This window comes from Prionailurus viverrinus, chromosome D1, assembly GCF_022837055.1.
Source record: "Prionailurus viverrinus isolate Anna chromosome D1, UM_Priviv_1.0, whole genome shotgun sequence".
In the NCBI taxonomy this organism is placed as follows: domain Eukaryota; kingdom Metazoa; phylum Chordata; class Mammalia; order Carnivora; family Felidae; genus Prionailurus; species Prionailurus viverrinus.
The window spans coordinates 20,028,862-20,045,300 of NC_062570.1; the positions used below are offsets into that span (position 1 = coordinate 20,028,862).

General features: G+C 48.8%; 1 protein-coding gene and 1 long non-coding RNA gene across 3 annotated transcripts in view; one reads left to right on the forward strand and one right to left on the reverse strand.

The window, feature by feature from the left end:
* UBASH3B (ubiquitin associated and SH3 domain containing B) overlaps positions 1-16,439 on the forward strand; it is a 139,138-nt gene that overhangs the window by 62,274 nt on the left and 60,425 nt on the right. The window lies entirely within an intron of this gene.
* On the reverse strand, positions 12,486-15,442 carry LOC125176237 (uncharacterized). Its single transcript, XR_007156181.1, has 3 exons — positions 14,748-15,442; positions 12,729-12,823; positions 12,486-12,627 (listed from the first exon to the last, which is right to left on the reverse strand). It is a non-coding gene; the product is annotated as an uncharacterized LOC125176237 (long non-coding RNA).

Below are 16,439 nucleotides of genomic sequence, written 5' to 3' on the forward strand. Positions count from 1 at the left end.
CTCAGTGAAATATTTCCTCTTGTTCTCCAATCCCAGGATCCTTTATTTATTTTTTTTTTAATGTTGACTGCAAATTGTTAACAAGTTGTTAGTTTATTTATTTATTTATTTATTTCCTCCCCTCCAGCTTTTCCTCGCCAAACTTCTGAGTCTCAGTTGGCAGCCGTAGTCTCTGCTGGGGGCCGTGTGTATCTGATTTTAAACTCCAACCTGCTGGGTCCTCCCACCTGCCTGCGTCCAGAGTCGAGTGTTTTTCGTGGTATCTGTTGGCAAAGTTCTTTATTTTTCCCACTGCGTGTGCTGAGGTGCACAGAAACTTCCAGAGTCCCAATCACAGGGCAGCGGTGAGCCAGAGCTGGCTGTTAACTGGCTAGAATGGCAAACTCTTCCCGGCCAGAAAGACAGGGCACCTTTGCTTCCTGTAGAGAGAACTTCCCGCGTCCTCTAGGGTTGCGGGAGAGACTCAGGAAGGAAGTTGTCTGTGAAATGGCGGAGGGGCTAGATTAGATGATCTCTGAAGATCTCTTTGGTTCTAAAATCACACTTTAGTGACACCGTCGGGGACTCCCGGTCCCAACGTCAGGAGTTAACCGTTCTGCACAGCATGCTGGCTGGACGGTGTGAGGAGAGGCCCCTGGGATGCGGACCAGGCGAGAAAGGTCGGTGATGCCACTGCCTGGAATCCACAGAGCCTGGTCAATGTTTTGAAAGGGACTTGGGTTTTGTTTTACTGGAAAGCTTCCTGGAGGTCTTTTCTAAGCAGTAGGTTCATGTTGGTGCTTAGGTAGCACATAAAGCCACTGTCTCCCAGACACGAACCTGGTTTTGAGGACCTTACTGCTGGATCATGATTTCAAACCTTACCAGCGCCAACTTTGTGAATTCAAGAAATCCTTGTCCTACGTAAGGACCCGGAGGGACTTGGAATAGTCTCTTCTTCACCCTCCTCTCCCAGCGAGGCCCGTTCCCTGTGCCAAGGGCTCCCAGCCCTCACCTCGCAGTCGGGACCCACTCCTGCCTGGTAGTTTTCGCTCGTGGCGAACGGGAACTACACAGTTGTCCTGTGTGAGTCTGTCCTCAGTTTTCAGGAGGACGCGAGAATCCTTGGGTTCACTGATGGAGTGTTTAGCGATCTGCATCGTTCCTGTGGGCCTCCCTTTGGGAAGACTGACCCTTAAAAGGGCTCTGGGTGCTGCTTGGCAGGTGTTCCCCTCCGTCAATTGGCACGGACGGCTTTCTGCGCTTCCTTTTTGCTGGGACCACTCTCTACTGTGCTCCTGTTGGATTCGGTGGGGTTCGTTCAGCGTGAGGAGCCGGAAACCCGTATATGGGGGCGACCGGCGCGATGTGTATATTCTGGGTCTGAGCCCTTGCGGCCCACAACCCCTTCCGTTAGTTAGATAACTTTCCTTCTCCACTGAACGGCTCCCCCTCGAAACATTAGCCTCTCCAGGGAGATATTTGTGAACCCTAGCCCCGCGCAACGTCAGGCTCATCGTGAATATTCAGTAATTGGTCGTTGGATTGTTTTTCACTCAACGACATCATCGATTGAGTGCTGACTACGTGCGTGGCACTTTGCTGGAATCCGGTAATGCCAGAATAAGACACAGCCCCTGCCCATAAAGAGTTGATAGTCTGGGGCGCCTGGGTGGCGCAGTCGGTTAAGCGTCCGACTTCAGCCAGGTCACGATCTTGCGGTCCGTGAGTTCGAGCCCCCCGTCGGGCTCTGGGCTGATGGCTCAGAGCCTGGAGCCTGTTTTCGGTTCTGTGTCTCCCTCTCTCTCTGACCCTCCCCCGTTCATGCTCTGTCTCTCTCTGTCCCAAAAATAAATAAAAAACGTTGAAGAGTTGATAGTCTAAGAGAAGAGGCATCTGCATACTCCTCCCGTCTATCTCAGTGCCAGAAATCTAGAGGCCGCTTGGTGCCTTCTGAGTTGAGGGTTGCAGGATGATAGAGCTGGAGTGTCTTCGGGATTTCAGAGTCCCTCCCTCTCATTTCAGAAATGAAGAGACTGATGGGTGAGAGGCTTGCGTTCATGGCCACACAGTCAGGCGAAGCAGAGTGAGAATTGTCCCCAGTCCTTGTTTTTGGCTCTTTGGGGCACCCCATGTGGCTTGCTTTTGCCCTTTAACTAGAAAGAGCAAATCCTGAAAAGCGGAAGGCGGTACCAGAGCACGCGGGAGCACACTCTCACCGAACGTCTGCTGATGCTCCGTGCCCCAAATCCTGCAAGTGCTCGGAAGCTTTGGACAGTGGTTCTCACACTCGGACTGCAGAGTGAGCTGTTCAAAGGCAGCCAGGGCTCAGCTGCCTGCGAGCGCCCACTGGGGACATCTTTCCGGAGAGTCCAGAACTCTCAAGATGAAGGCTCATCAGTTTTGACCTTACGGCTCTGTTCAGCTGAGGTGCTGAATGGTTTTCGGGATAAGGTGTATGAGGGATTCTAGTTCATAAAACCACAGAGAAGGGCTTTCCGGGGCACCTGGCTGGCTCAGTCGGTTAAGCCTCTGACTTCGGCTCAGGTCTTGATCTCACGGTTCGTGGGTTCAAGCCCCGCGTCGGGCTCTGTGCTGACAGCTCGGAGCCTGGGGTCTGCTTCAGATTCTGTGTCTCCCTCTCTTTCTGCCCCCCACTCGTTCACGCTCTTCTCTCAAAAATAAATAAACACTAAAAAAAAAAAAAAGTGGGGCTTTCCATTCTGCTAAAATATGGCCAGGACCTTGTCTGACTCCTATTCAAACAAACTAAATGTAAAAAGACATTTAGGAGGCGATTAGGGAAACATAAATGTGGATGTGACATTCAGTGATATTAGGGAATGATAGTGAATGTTAGGTATGATAATAGCACAGTGATTGTGTTAAAGACAAAAACAGTCATTAGCGATGCATACTGGTGTCTGGGTTATTTTTAAAATATTGGCGGGGGGCGGGGGCCAGGGGGTGGCCCCTGGGTGGCTCAGTCGGTTAAGTATCTGACTTAAGCTCAGGTCATGATCTCACGGTTTGGGGGTTTGAGCCCCACGTTGGGATCCGTGCTGACAGGGTGGAGCTGGGAGCCTGCTTCTGATTCTGTGTCTCCGTCTCTCTCTCTCTCTCTGCCCCTCCCCTGCTTGTGCGCGCTCTCTCTCTCTCTCTCTCTCTCAAAAATAGATGGGCAAACATTTAAAGTAGAACAAAATAAAATAATATTCCAGCGGGGGAGAAAGCCGGGGAATAGACCAACGGTTTGACAAAACGTTGACCGTGGTTAATCGTTGAAGGGGTCGGGGTGGGGTTGTCATACAATACCCTCCGCTTTTGTATGTGTCTGGAAAATTCCAGAATAAACAGTCTTCTTTAAAAATAGGGCCTGGGTGTCTACCCTTGCCCTCCCTACTTACAGCGAAACCCCTTCCTGACAGAACGGAGGCTGGCACTGCGTGGCTGACCGGATCGGGATGAGGGTACGGAGGCCCCAGAGTAATTGGCCTGAGTTCCTGGTTACTTATCTCAGAGGATACCCAGAAGGACTGGAACGCTTCCTCTTGAGCACATCTGTCTTTGTGATGTCACCGATGCCCAGCTCACCCCTGTCTCTGGAAGCGGCTGCCAGGTGGACACAAGTGTCATCTCTGGTTCCATTTCTGCCGCAGGCTGGCCCCTCAGGCTCCCCCAGAGAGGCCCATCCTGAGGCAGATTCTGTCGCTCAGCCGTCACGAAATGCATTACCAACGCTGTGCCACAGAACTTATCTCTTCAGCGTGTTGCGATACATATATCTGATTCCTTACTCAGCCCTTCGTCCGTATCTGGCCCTTTCCTCTCCCCCACACCCCCAACCGTGACCCTGTCGCTACTTCTGCCCGCCGATAGTTTTACAGAAGGATCTGCAGTCACGCACAGCCTGTACAACGTAGGGATGTCACTCTTCCTAGTTCATTTCCCTTTGTTCTCTCTCACGTGACTCGTTCACGAAGCTTTTGTACCTGGACCTGCTCTTGACCCGAAGTCTCCATTCTGGGCTTCTTATGGCCATGCCCTTTAGTATAGATGAAGACTCCTTAGGTTCACGGAGATTTGCTTGCCTGGAGCCCGTGTCCTCCCAGGTATCCCCTCGCCGCTCCCGACAAAAATGCTACATATGGGGTATTGGAGACCCAAATGACTGAGAACCCGTTTCTTGGGTTTCTTCCTCATGTCTGGCCTCCTGAGGACAGATACTTCTAACCCTGAGGATGACCAAGGTGCAGCTATTCATGGAGGTACAGACAGAGCTTTGACATACTCCTGGGGTGTCCATCCACGTGCATGTGGGGCCCCTCTTGGTACCCAAAGAAGCCAGGGGCAGAGTGTAATGTGGATGGGGGCACACCACAGGTAGAGAGGAATCCGGGGTTGTTGGCTGCTATCTCCCGCACAGAATGCCAAGCAGCTTGAGACATCTAATCGGGCCGTTATGAAGGGATATTTGTCAAGTCGGAGGGTAAGACCTATTTAATTGACCAGTTTGTTCACTTGATTTATTACTTTCAAACATTTAGACAGGGGCTATCTGGACCTCCCTTTTTTTGTTTTTTCCTACATCCAACATGGGGTTCGAACTCACAACCCCAAGATCAAGAATCACAGGCTCTACCCACTGAGCCAGCCAGGCTTCCCCAGGCTTCCCTTTCTACTCTTCACATTTTAGGTATCAATATCTTAACTGAGACTCAGGAATTTTGCTCCTGGCTGGACTTCATCTCACCATATGGTAGGCTTAGGTTCTCCCATGGCATTTCCCGCAGCTTGTAAAACACAACCTATGAAGTCCTTTCGTGGCACACTTATTTCCTGTGTTTATAACGGAGATGAAATCATGGTTTTCCCACCACCCCTCTTCCAGCTCCCTACAAGCCTCAATTATATAAGCCGACAAGCCCATTTGAAATAGCCTTAAAGTGAGGGTTGCCTGGGTATGCCAACAACTTTATCCTAGAAGTCTTCCCCTGAAATTTCCTATGCCCATTCAAAGGGTCTGACAGCGTTCTGGATGCCATTCGATAAGGATTAGCCATAAGACCTAAAAAGTTGAGCTATTTTTTTAAAGTTTTTTTGAGAGAGAGCTCTTGCAAGTAAGTGGGGGAGGGGCAGAGAGAGAGAGAGAGAGAGAGAGAGAGAGCGAATCCCCAGCAGGTTCCGTGCTGTCAGGGCAGAGCTCAACACAGGGCTTGATCTCGCAAACTGTGAGATCATGACCTGAGCAGAGATCAAGAGTCGGCCGCTTAACTGACTGAGCCACCCAGGTGCCCCAAAGGTGAGCTATTTTTAAACTTCTAGTTTCCCCAAATGGCTCCTTCTCTTCAAATTAGTGCTAGAATTCTACCTTCCCTCCTTCTCTCCCGCCCGTGAAACCTTTCCATCTCTTCCAATGAATAGTATTGAAATTTCTGACCTATTATGGTGTACCCACCACTGTACCTACATCATATCAAACAGAAGGTTTTAAAGGCCTGTGGCATATCAGGGTCAATGTCTCCCACCCACATGGGTTACATAATTGGCCTTCCTCTCTTTAGAGACCCAAAGCCTTGTGCTAAATAGGAATTGAGAAAGGACTGTGGATATGGGGAGCGAGTGTAGGGGTGGGGTGAACACATAGGTAACCTCACACGAACAGAAAATGAGCTCCCCTTTGCACTAGGAAACTCACCTTAGCTTCCCACTCAGTCCATCTCAGTCCCAATTAAATTTTAATCCAAACCATCATAAATGCAAAGTGCTTTCTTCAAGCTCCTTTATTTCTGGAGCTCCGTGGCGCCCCGTTTAATAAGTGCTTCAGGAGAAGATGTCTGGCAAGGACTGGGTATTGACTTTGGAAAGGGGAGTGTTCACATCCCCAAGTATGTCACTGATAAGTTACTGGAAACCAATCCCAGCCCTCCAGTTTGCTTGTTTATGTGGCTCAGGCACCTTGTACCAAACCTCACCCCAAATTCAAGTTTCACATGGGCAATGGCTGCCATTCAACATGTTTGGCTCTTGTCTTCAAAAGGATGTCAACAGACAAAATCTGCCCACGGTTGCTCTTCATTCGGAAGTATATTCATATGGACATTCATTCCACAAGCACATACTGAGACGCCTTGTGCTAGGCTTGGGGGAATGGAGACTTGGAGTCTTTGACTTTAAGGGCACCCAAGGTGTGCAACCAGATTACCATAGTAGCGATAGGAGTCTATGAAAGTGGAGGCATGTACAGAAACGTATTAACACAGGAGAAGTAGTGTCTTGCTGCCTGGGAGAACTGGAAGAAGCATCAGAGGAGGTGACATTGACCTGGGTCTTGAATGACGCACCGGAACAGGGACGGCCGAATTGGACAGTTGAAATTTAATTTCTCCTCTCTTGAGAGTTGCACTTCAAAAGCTGTTGGTTTTCATGGGCACAGAAAGCGGGCTGGAGGCCCGGAGGTCTACTGGGGGCCTTGTCTACTGTCGTAGTAGAGAGCGAGAATGGAGAAGAGTTTAGGACGGCTGAGCCAGAGGGAAGGACTCTGCTGGGCAGATGGGGATTACCAAGGAGAAAGGAAGGAGCTCAAGGCCTCGCCCCGCCCTTTTGCTTGGGCGGCATTCATAGATTTACTAGTTGCTGATGGCTGCCAGTATGTCCCTGGGATGGGAACCAGCTGTCCAAAAAGGCCAGTGGGAACAGTTGTTGGCACACTGTTCATCTGGCTCCACTCGGCCTCCTGAAGACATGGCGTGCTTCACACACGAACCTCACTGCAACCACCTCCTTGACTTCACATCTTGAAATAACTCCTCATCACTGGATGAGTATTTTAAGACACAACTCTCATCAAGAAGTTTCCATTAAAGCAATTCCAGTAGAGTGAATAACCATTTCCCCCCGCTCATCAGACATGCTTGTCTTACAGAATCATGAGTTCAATTCTCACTTTTATAGCCCTATCTTAAAAAAAAAAAAAAAAACCCACCTCAGAGCAATGATCTTATATTACATCTGTGTCAAAAAAGTTTCCCTCTGCATTTTCAGATCATCTTTTCTGGGTCAGCATTTCTCTTTCCTTATCACAGTTTTTTTTTTTTTTTAACTTCCTGTTCCCTATCAAGCTTTATATGAACTCATTTTGTCATTTCTTAAGCAATTCAGGAGTGAACCTTTCCCCTTTTTGAAGGCCAGTAATTTTTCTATACCTTCTTACTCACCATATATGTGCAAAGGTCAGAGTTATTGAAAATGTTTTGACAACCCTCAATTATTTGCACTTAAGGGGTTGACTAGAGAAGGGGATCTGCATAAATTATCAGCAAAATGACATTAAAGCAATCACATATAATACCAATGGCATACATTCCCCATTTGTTTATTTGCCCTTCGAATGTACTTAAGATCTTGTTTTCAGCACACTAAGCTGCTTTCATTTGCAATTCTTATCCATATAGTAGACGGGCAACAGAGTTTCCATTGGATAACCCATCAGCCAGTGGGTGACTGAAAGCTAGAATAATATAACTCTTCTCTAACGAGAACAGCTTGTCATGAAGAGAGGCTAAATACACAGTCTTGTAGTTAAGGGAAGAAACAAAAGCCTAGACAGATAGGAAGGCCTGTTCCACCAACCTGACTCACAAAGACCTAGACTTTATTCCTTTATTTATTCAACATTTCTTGAGCACCCAGTATAGGATAGGTGTTGGAGATCAAAGAAGTAAAAGACATCGTCCTCTGTTCTTTGGGTTCTGTAAATGAACACACAGCTTAATGGCTACCCAAACAGATCTATGAGGCCTTGGTGGGAACAATTAACTCCACTGTGTTGCACAGAGAGGTATTTGGGCTGGATATAGAAAAATGTGTAGAGAACATGTATGAGTGGAGAAGGGGGAGCAGTTTCCCGGGCAGAGGGGCCCAGCATGCACAAAGACAAGGAAGGAAACAACGTATTGAGGGGGAGAGAGAGTTCAGGGTTGTTGAGATGTAGGGAGCCTGGGAGGAAAATGGCAGGGTTGAGTCTAGAAGGGTGGATTTGGGGACCACCATGGAGCACCTCGGATGCCATGTGGAAAAGATGATATCTTTCAGTTAACAGGGAGTCCGAAGGCTTAAGCAGAGGTAATATGGTCAAATCTAAGTTCTAGAATAATGACCCTGCCAGCAATGAGGATGGTGTACAAGAGGGAGGAAAGGCTAGGGGAAACCAGAGTGGACTCGACAGGTGAGAAACAGGCTGGCCCGAGTCAGGGGAGCATGCGGATGGAGCAGAGGAAGTGCAGTCAGCCTCACTCAGGATGCCTTGGTTCCTGCTTGAGGACTGGGCATGAGGAAGATGAGGGAGCCGTGAGTGTTTCCTAATTTCTGTTTATCTCACTGGTATGGCCAGTGTTTGACGTGGACAGTTACAAGCTAACATCTGCTAAAGCACAGCCTCCTTCCACGTTTCTGACCTTTTTGTCTGGGGACTTGTACAGGGCTTAGGCTTTTAGCTCTTTCTTCTTCAATTCAACAAACATCGTTGGCACCGTGAAGGATGAAGAGCTGGTCTTCTTCCTCAAGAAGCTCATAATAAACTCATGGAGGAGGAAGACCTGTAAAACAGTAAATATTAACCAAGGCTGAGTGAAAACCAAAGGGCTGTGAGGGCATAGAAGAAGCCGGGGGGGGGGGGGGGGGACTCGGGAGGATTTCACACCGGGGGTTTGCACCAGGCTGTTCGTTTTTACTGAGCATCTATCACATGCCATGTAGGTCTCAGGCACTGAGAAGAGCAGTCAAATACATATACATGAGAAGGAGGAAGAAAAAACATTAAATAAGGAATTATAAGCAGGGTGAATACTGGAAAAGAGAAATACGGGCTGTCATGAGAATAAACAACGGAGAGATTAGTCTGAGGTATCAGGGAAAGCAAACCCAGAAGGTTTAAGCTGAGACATGACAGGTGAGTCGAGATACCAGCGTAGGGGAATGTTCCCGAAGAGAGAAGTACGCGTCCGCTTGCTCAGTGGTGGGAAAATGAGGCATGTTCAAGGAACTGAAAGAAATCTAATGTGAATGGCACATAAGAGCAGGGGGAGTGGCCTGAAGGAAGGCCGGGAGGGGCCGGAATAGATCACACAGGCTTATTTACCAGGTTAAGGTTCTGGAGATTTATCCCAAAGGGTATAGGGAGCTATCGAGGTCGTAAGCAGAAGAGTGGTGAGATTACTGCATAACTGGAGAATACACTGCACAGGGCAAAGCTGGAAGAACAGATCTGTTAGGACAGACACACCGTTGCAGTAGTCAGACGGGTGACGGTGGGTTAGCACCGAGAGGGGACAGCAGATTGGAGAGAACAGGTGTGCGATTTCGGAGGCAGACCCGGACAGGACTTAGCGATTAATTGCATCTGAGAAGGAAGCAAGGGCGGAGAAGTCAAGGTTGATCTGGAGCTTATAACTTGGGAAGTTGGGTGGATGGTGTGGCATTAACCAAAAGAATCTGGAAAGAAGCAGGTTGGGAGGGGGCAAGGCGAGTTTGGTGTTTGAATACACGAGGCTTCGGTACAAGCAAGATGTTCAAGTACTGATTATACCTTCCAGGACATGTGATGGAAGCCCAAAGGTTAAGAAAGAGAAAATGATGGTACCTAGGGATTAGGGCAACATTGGAATGGAGAGGTGGGACTTTTAGCCCAGCGAATGGCTCAGATCTCCTACAGAGAAGGCACAGAATGTGTAAAGGAAAACCGCACAGAGTCTCTCGAGGAATACCAGCAACCAAAGTGCCTGCAGAGGAGTCGAGCTTACAAAGGAAGCTGAGAAGGTATAGCTAGGGAAATCCGAGGAAAAACCAAAAGCGTAGAGTCAGGGCAGTAAAAAACAGAGAGCGGTGAAGGGAGCGTCAGTGACGTGAAATGCTCATGAGAAGTCACGAGAGACTGAAATGCCAAAAGCCCGGTGGACCAGACCCTAGTGACCCAGATGCTCACTGCTACTTACTGAGTGACCTTAGACAAGTCACTGAATTTTACACGGAGCCTCGCCTACACTTGGGCGTGATTGTTCCGTATTCAGATCAGCATCTAAAGGCTCAGTAAACAGGGGGGCCATTATTTTTCACACTGTTTCTAGAGCCGGTTTTAGTGGCGAGGCGCCAGATTACAGTAGCTTCTAGGAAGGAAAGTGAGATAGAGGGTGGGGGCGGATCGTTGGGGTGTGAGGAGGAGTTCACAGGGAGGAAGAAGGGGAAGGTGCAGCAGAAGATGCATTGGTTTTCGTGGGGATAAAGGGAACGACACTGGACAGGCATGAGCCAAAGAAGCTGGCGGGAAGGGGACCGCGGTCAAGTGTGATGGCTGCGAAGAGGCAGGACGAGTTACGGGAGGGAGCGGAGCCTATAAAGAATGTACCATGAATGGAGTTGGCGTCTTTGAGTTTTTGTTTTATGAATGTAAGGGAGCCGCTGGCAGTTTTAAAAGAATACGTTTAGCTCACCTTGTTTCAGGAAAATTAACAGAAGAGGGAGGGAGGGATGGGTTCTAGCGGAGAAGGATTTAGGGAAAAGCTATCCACACTGTGATTGTCGACGGAAGAGTTTTAAGACAGAGCAAAAAACCACTTGGGAGCGTGCGACCTTGCCTCGGTCATTTAACCTGGCTCAGACTCAGCTTCCCCATCAAGAGAGTGGGGGTGGTACTGTCTACCTCTAAGGTTTTTTGGCGCATTATATTTTATGTCAAGTATCCAGGATGGGGGTTAGCGTACAATGAACTCTTCGGTCAATGTCCTTCCCATTCCCGTCCTGCCTCCCCTCCCACTCTTGGTAGCGTACCCGAAGGCCTTGCTCTCGCCTGATTTTCAGGAGAGCTAGTTTTGCTTCCTGTGGTTCTGTGCGGTACTAAAATTAAACAACAATCTCGTCTTCAAAAAGTTTCCTTTCCAGAATAGGGTTAATGTGTCATCCCCGCTCCCTCCCTGATTTGGAAGATTGATGTGTTTCATGTGCTTTGTACCAATGTGTCTTGATGCACGGATGCTTGTGTTTGGGGCTGGGCAGTGGCTCAAGGGTAGCCCTTTCCCATAAAGCTGTGAAGGCATTTACCTACAAGATGGAGAACACATCCTTCCTGGAAAGAGAGCAAAACCCTGAAACCATTCCCCTCACTTTTCTCCCAGTTTCTCTTTTTCTCCTGTCTTCCACGACATCTGGTTTGGTTAAATTCATTTCCAGCCCGAAATAACTGGTTTCTGGAAAAGATGTAATATGGATTACATTTCTCTAAAGCCATATGCTCTGTACATCCTGGCATCCATGCAGATGTCATTTGATTCCATTTTGTTTTATTCATTCAATAAATATTTATTGAGTGTCTGCTTGGGCGCTTGGCATCCATAGTGCAAAGAGGAACAACGTTCAGTTCTGCGTTCTAAATGGTCCCAGATTTTGTGGCAAAGCAAGACCCAAAGACATAATAGGTTCGGTCGATTATGGCTCAGTTAAGTAGGAGCTACCGACCAGCTTCAAAGTGGGTGGGGGATGGGCAGCTACAAGAAAATACTTCAGGGGCACCTGGGTGGCTCATTTGGTTAAGCATCTGATTTTGGCTCGGGTCATGATCTCACTCTTCATGAGTTCAAGCCCTGCATCGGGCTCTGGGCTGACAGCTCGGAGCCTGGAGCCTGCTTTGGATTCTGTGTCTCCCTCTCTCTCTGCCCCTCCTCTATTCACAGTCTGTCTGTCTCTCTCAAAAATAAACATTTAAAAAAAATCTTTTTTAAGGAAAATACTTTAGCAAAGCTAAAGTATTCCTTTTTTAAAGAAAATACTTTAGCAAAGCTGATATTTGAATGGACTCCTGATGTGGGAGCCTCATTTTCCCAGGTGAAGAAAAAGGGGACGGGCTTTCCTGACCTGTTTTCTCGAGGAACCAGCATGTAATTTGAAAGAGGACGTTTGGCCCCGAGAAGCGTGAATCATTTGTTGTTCCAGGATGAGAATGCCCACAAAATGTTCACTGAGAGTCCAGTATGGGCCAGGCAGGGTGCTAAGTGCTTTGTTTTAGTTCGTTTGAGGCCCAGAACAACCTGAAGAGGCAGGTCCCACGACTGCCCCCATCTCACACGGGAGCTAAGCGATGCTTAGAGGGCTTGAGTAACTTGCCCGAAATCACCCGATGACACGGCAAGGATCTGAACACAGACCATCCTACTCGAGGGCCTGTGGACTCTGAAGCATCGTGGCAGGCGAGCTGGGTGCTGGCTCCTGCGGGCAGTGGGGTAGCAAAGTGTAAGGCAGAGTGGGGGGTGATGCCTCTGGGGGGATGAGGCCAGATGTGGCATTAGTAGATTCATCTTTGCATGTTTATTTTTTTATAAAAATGTAACTGCATTCCTTTTAAAGTGAGATAGGACCCTATTTAGACACACTGGCTTAAGTTTACTTTTATTTATTTTGAGAGCGAGTGGGGAGGGCCAGAGAGAGAGAGAGAGAGAGAGAGAGAGAGAATCCCATGCAGGCGCCACGTTGTCAGCACAGAGCCTCATGCGGGGCTCGAACCCACGAACCGTGAGATCACGACCTGAGCCGAAATCAAGAGTCCGACGCTTAACCGACTGAGCCATCCAGGTGCCCCCACGCACGTTTTCAGCATAAGCCCTGTTTTAGTGGGAGATAATTGTGTAAATGAGACAGGAGGTTTGGGATAAGAGACCTAACTTAAAAGCTTGTTGTTCTTAGAAATTTTGATTCCTACTTACTTGCAAACAGCGTCCTGAGACCCTTGATTTTCAGTCACCAAAGTAAACCCCAACGAGGTAGAAAAAAGTACTTCTAAGTCGTTTACTGTTTTCACCTTAAAAATGGTCAAATGTATTCTCCAATTAAAAATCAAGGAATAAAGATAGGCTTTAGCCTCCAGTTAGTTTAAGGACGAAAAGTGACAGGATTCAGATTTCTACAAGAAACTTGCACAGAAAAAAAAAAAAATCTGTTCCATTTACTCTCCCTTCATAGAATATTTTCATGCTCTGAGTTTTGTTTTGTTTTGTTTTGTGTTTTGCCTCCTAGTGAATTTTAAGAATCATGAATCTGATTGTGGTACACATATATTCATGAAATGTTTCAAAAAGGAAATGAACCCAAACAAAGAAATCGACCACAAAAATAGCACACTGGTACTGGTTGTTTACTAATAAACAAACATCAGGTTCACGGCACAGTTCAGCTGATGTGTGTGGTGAGAGATCAAGCCCCTTGCTTTCAGATCTAACTCCGTTCGTATGGTGGTTTTTCAACCTCCCAGTGCCCAGGACCTGCGTTAGTAATCGAATACTCCAGATTTGAGATCTTCGTTAGTCTCCCAGTAGGCGTGTTGATCTCTTTGGATGATGAGGCTCCGTGACGCTTTGCTTGGAAAAGCACAGACCTATAGCAAGGAGCCCAGCTGTTCCCCTTCCCTCCCACAAGGCCCCAGGAACGTGAACTTGCTGAACTTGGGTGGCCAGGCTTTTGGAGTGAGCAGCCCAGTTTCTTTTCCCTCCCACGGGTTCTGCTTCCTGGACCCTTTTGCTGACCGGCGAAACCAGCCTTGAGCAATTCCTTGGTGTGTGACCCAACCCAATTCTTCTAGGACAACCGTCCTCCCCTCTGGCCCAGATCTTTTCGACACCCACACAAGCTGGAGTTTAACCTCTCCTGTCAGACGCGAGAGCACAACCTTGAGAAGGCGCTCCCCACCCTCGTCAAAGACCGTGATGACAGACCCTCAGAGTTGGGTGGGACCCAGGGTCCTCTCGGGCGTCTGCTTTCTCACTGTCGGTCAGCAAGGCTCTAGGGTCATGGTCTCTGGCCTCAGGGAGCCCTGAAGCCTGGAAGGGTCAGGAGAGGCTTTTAAGAAAAGGGCGGGACTTCGAGAAAGAGATTTGGAGAGCATTCCAGACAGGGGAAGGGAAAGAGGCCAAGGAGAAGAGCAAGAAATCCTCCCGGGTTCAGGAGACTCTCATTTGAGTCTTGAAGATCTCCAGGCAAGGAAATTCCAGGGCTTCCCCTGAGTCTAACCCATCCTTTTTCCTGTGACCCGCAATGTCCCCTTTTATGGGTCCCGGCTGTTCAATCTGTGAAACCTGAAAGGGGAGGGCGCCAGGAAAAGGAGGTTGTGGTCTGACAGAAACGCTAGCCTGGCGGAAAAATCCAGCCTGGTCTCTCTTTTTTTTTTTTTTTTTTTTGTCCCCTCCTGTCTCCTTCCAGCCACTGTCATGCTATCACCAGATTTTATTGTCCTGGGCTGGCCACAGCCTGTGGACACCCCTCCTCTGCCCTCCAGAGCACCCTCTGGCAGAAACACAGCATGCAGCTTCCTCTGCAAGGTCACTGCTGAGGGAAATGATGATTTTTTTAACCCCTTCTCTCAGAGAGCCAGAGAAAGCAAAGTTCCAGAAATGTAAGTTGTGGAAATCAGCCCCAAGCTCCTCAGGCAATTAAACTGTGGAAATGGACCTACCCCCTTCCTGGTGCCAGGCCAGCTAGGATTGTGTGTGTGTGTGTGTGTGTGTGTGTGTGTGTGTGTGTGTGTGTGTGTGGACCTACCCCCTTCCTGGTGCCAGGCCAGCTAGGATGTGTGTGTGTGTGTGTGTGCGTGTGTGGTTTGCTCTAGGTGCACATAGACGTAGGAGAGACGGGGTAAAGCTGGTGCCCCCACGGCCCAGGCTGTGCCTGGTTGTTCGCCACGCCAGCCCGTGGGTGCGCTTTATGCCCTCTCGCCTTTCAGCCCTTCTTACCTTCACTCTTCTCCCTGGCTGTTCTGGCGTCCCTGGCCATCTTAGACACACCTTGGGTTCAGAGCCAGGTAGGAGATAGGAGTTGGGACTTCCTTGAAAAGGAAGAGTCTGAGATCAGAAGGTCTGCTTCTGGAACGCCGGCACACGCGGCTTACTCTCTTTGCTCCCAGCTTCCGCCTCTGTAACATGGGCGTGCTGTTTGCCACCTCGGGGAGCTGTCCTGAAGATAGAAGCACACGCTGGTGATGAAACAACTTTGCAAAACGCGAGGTGCCGCAAGGAGCTGAGACTGGAAACCCTGGCGAATTGCATGTTCGAGTGGGGTGGGGACAGGGCATCAGACAGAATATTCCACTGCAAAGGGGCATGGCCCAGTTAAGTCGCGGAGGGCCTAAGGGGCCGGGGACTGCGGCCCTCAGGAGTCAGTCCTGGAGGGCTCCCGAGGAGGTTTCCTCAGAAGGGGCTCTGCGTTGGCAGACAGGAAGGCATAGGGTGCTCCCTTCTTCCTCACAGAAAACCCCTGCCCCAGGGAGAGATGCGTCTTTGTTGCTGCCTGGCCCGCTGGACAGTCCCAGCCGGGCCCCAGACCGATGCTGCTTAGGAGCTGGGCTGGGCCCGGGGCCTTTCCTGTCCGTGGAGACCGGCGCCAGCAACATCTCTGCCTGAGTCCCGCCTATGCACCTGGGCCCCTTTGCAGCAGCTCTCCCTTTGCCGACTCCTCCCCGCTCCCCACCGAGGCTTCCTGTTTTGAAATCACCAATAAATGGAAAATGTGAGTGCTGTCACTTTAACAGCTCAGGCTGCGCGCGCGCGCGCGCGCGTGTGTGTGTGTGTGTGTGTGTGTGTGTGTGTGTGTGTGTGTGTGTATGAGCATGGGTGCGTCGCACCGCCTGGGGAAGGCAGCTGAGGCGGAGGGCTCGCCCCCACAGGGGATGCCAGTGCTCCTGCCCTCCCAGCACACCCGGCTGCCTGACTAACCAGAGGAAGGCACGCTGTGAGATCAGTGTCTGTGAGCCTGCCCAGGAGGGCTGCTGGGGCCTTTCCTGTCAACTGGAGAACTCCTCTCTTAGCTTGTAGAAAGATCTTTTTATTTATTTTATTTTATTATTTTATTTTATTTTTTATTTTATTTTACATTTATTTATTTTTTGAGAGGGAGAAACAGAGCTTGAGTGAGGGAGGGGCAGAGAGAGAGGGAGACACAGAATCCGAAGCAGGCTCCAGGCTCTGAGCTGTCAACACAGAGCCCAGTGCGGGGCTCAAACTCATGAACCGTGAGATCATGACCTGAGCCAAAGTCAGATGCCTAACCGACTGAGCCACCCAGGCGCCCCCCTGCATTTTACATTTGTGTACAAACTACATTATTATTTTTTAAAGTCTATTATTTAAAGAGACAATGAGAATAGTTACATACATAACCTAAAGTATTATTTTGCAAAAAAAAAAAAAATTATTTTGCAACCTTTAACATTGCTTGTAGTTGCTGGTATGCTGGCAATGAATTCTTTCAGCTTTTGTAGGTCTAAGAACAACTTTATTTCATTATTCCCTTTTATTTGTTCATTTATTTATATGACATGCTTTTTAAATATTTTTTTAACATTTTATTTATTTTTGAGAGAGAGAGAGAGAGACAGAGCACAAGCAGGGGAGGGGCAGAGAGAGGGAGACACAGAATCCGAAGCAGGC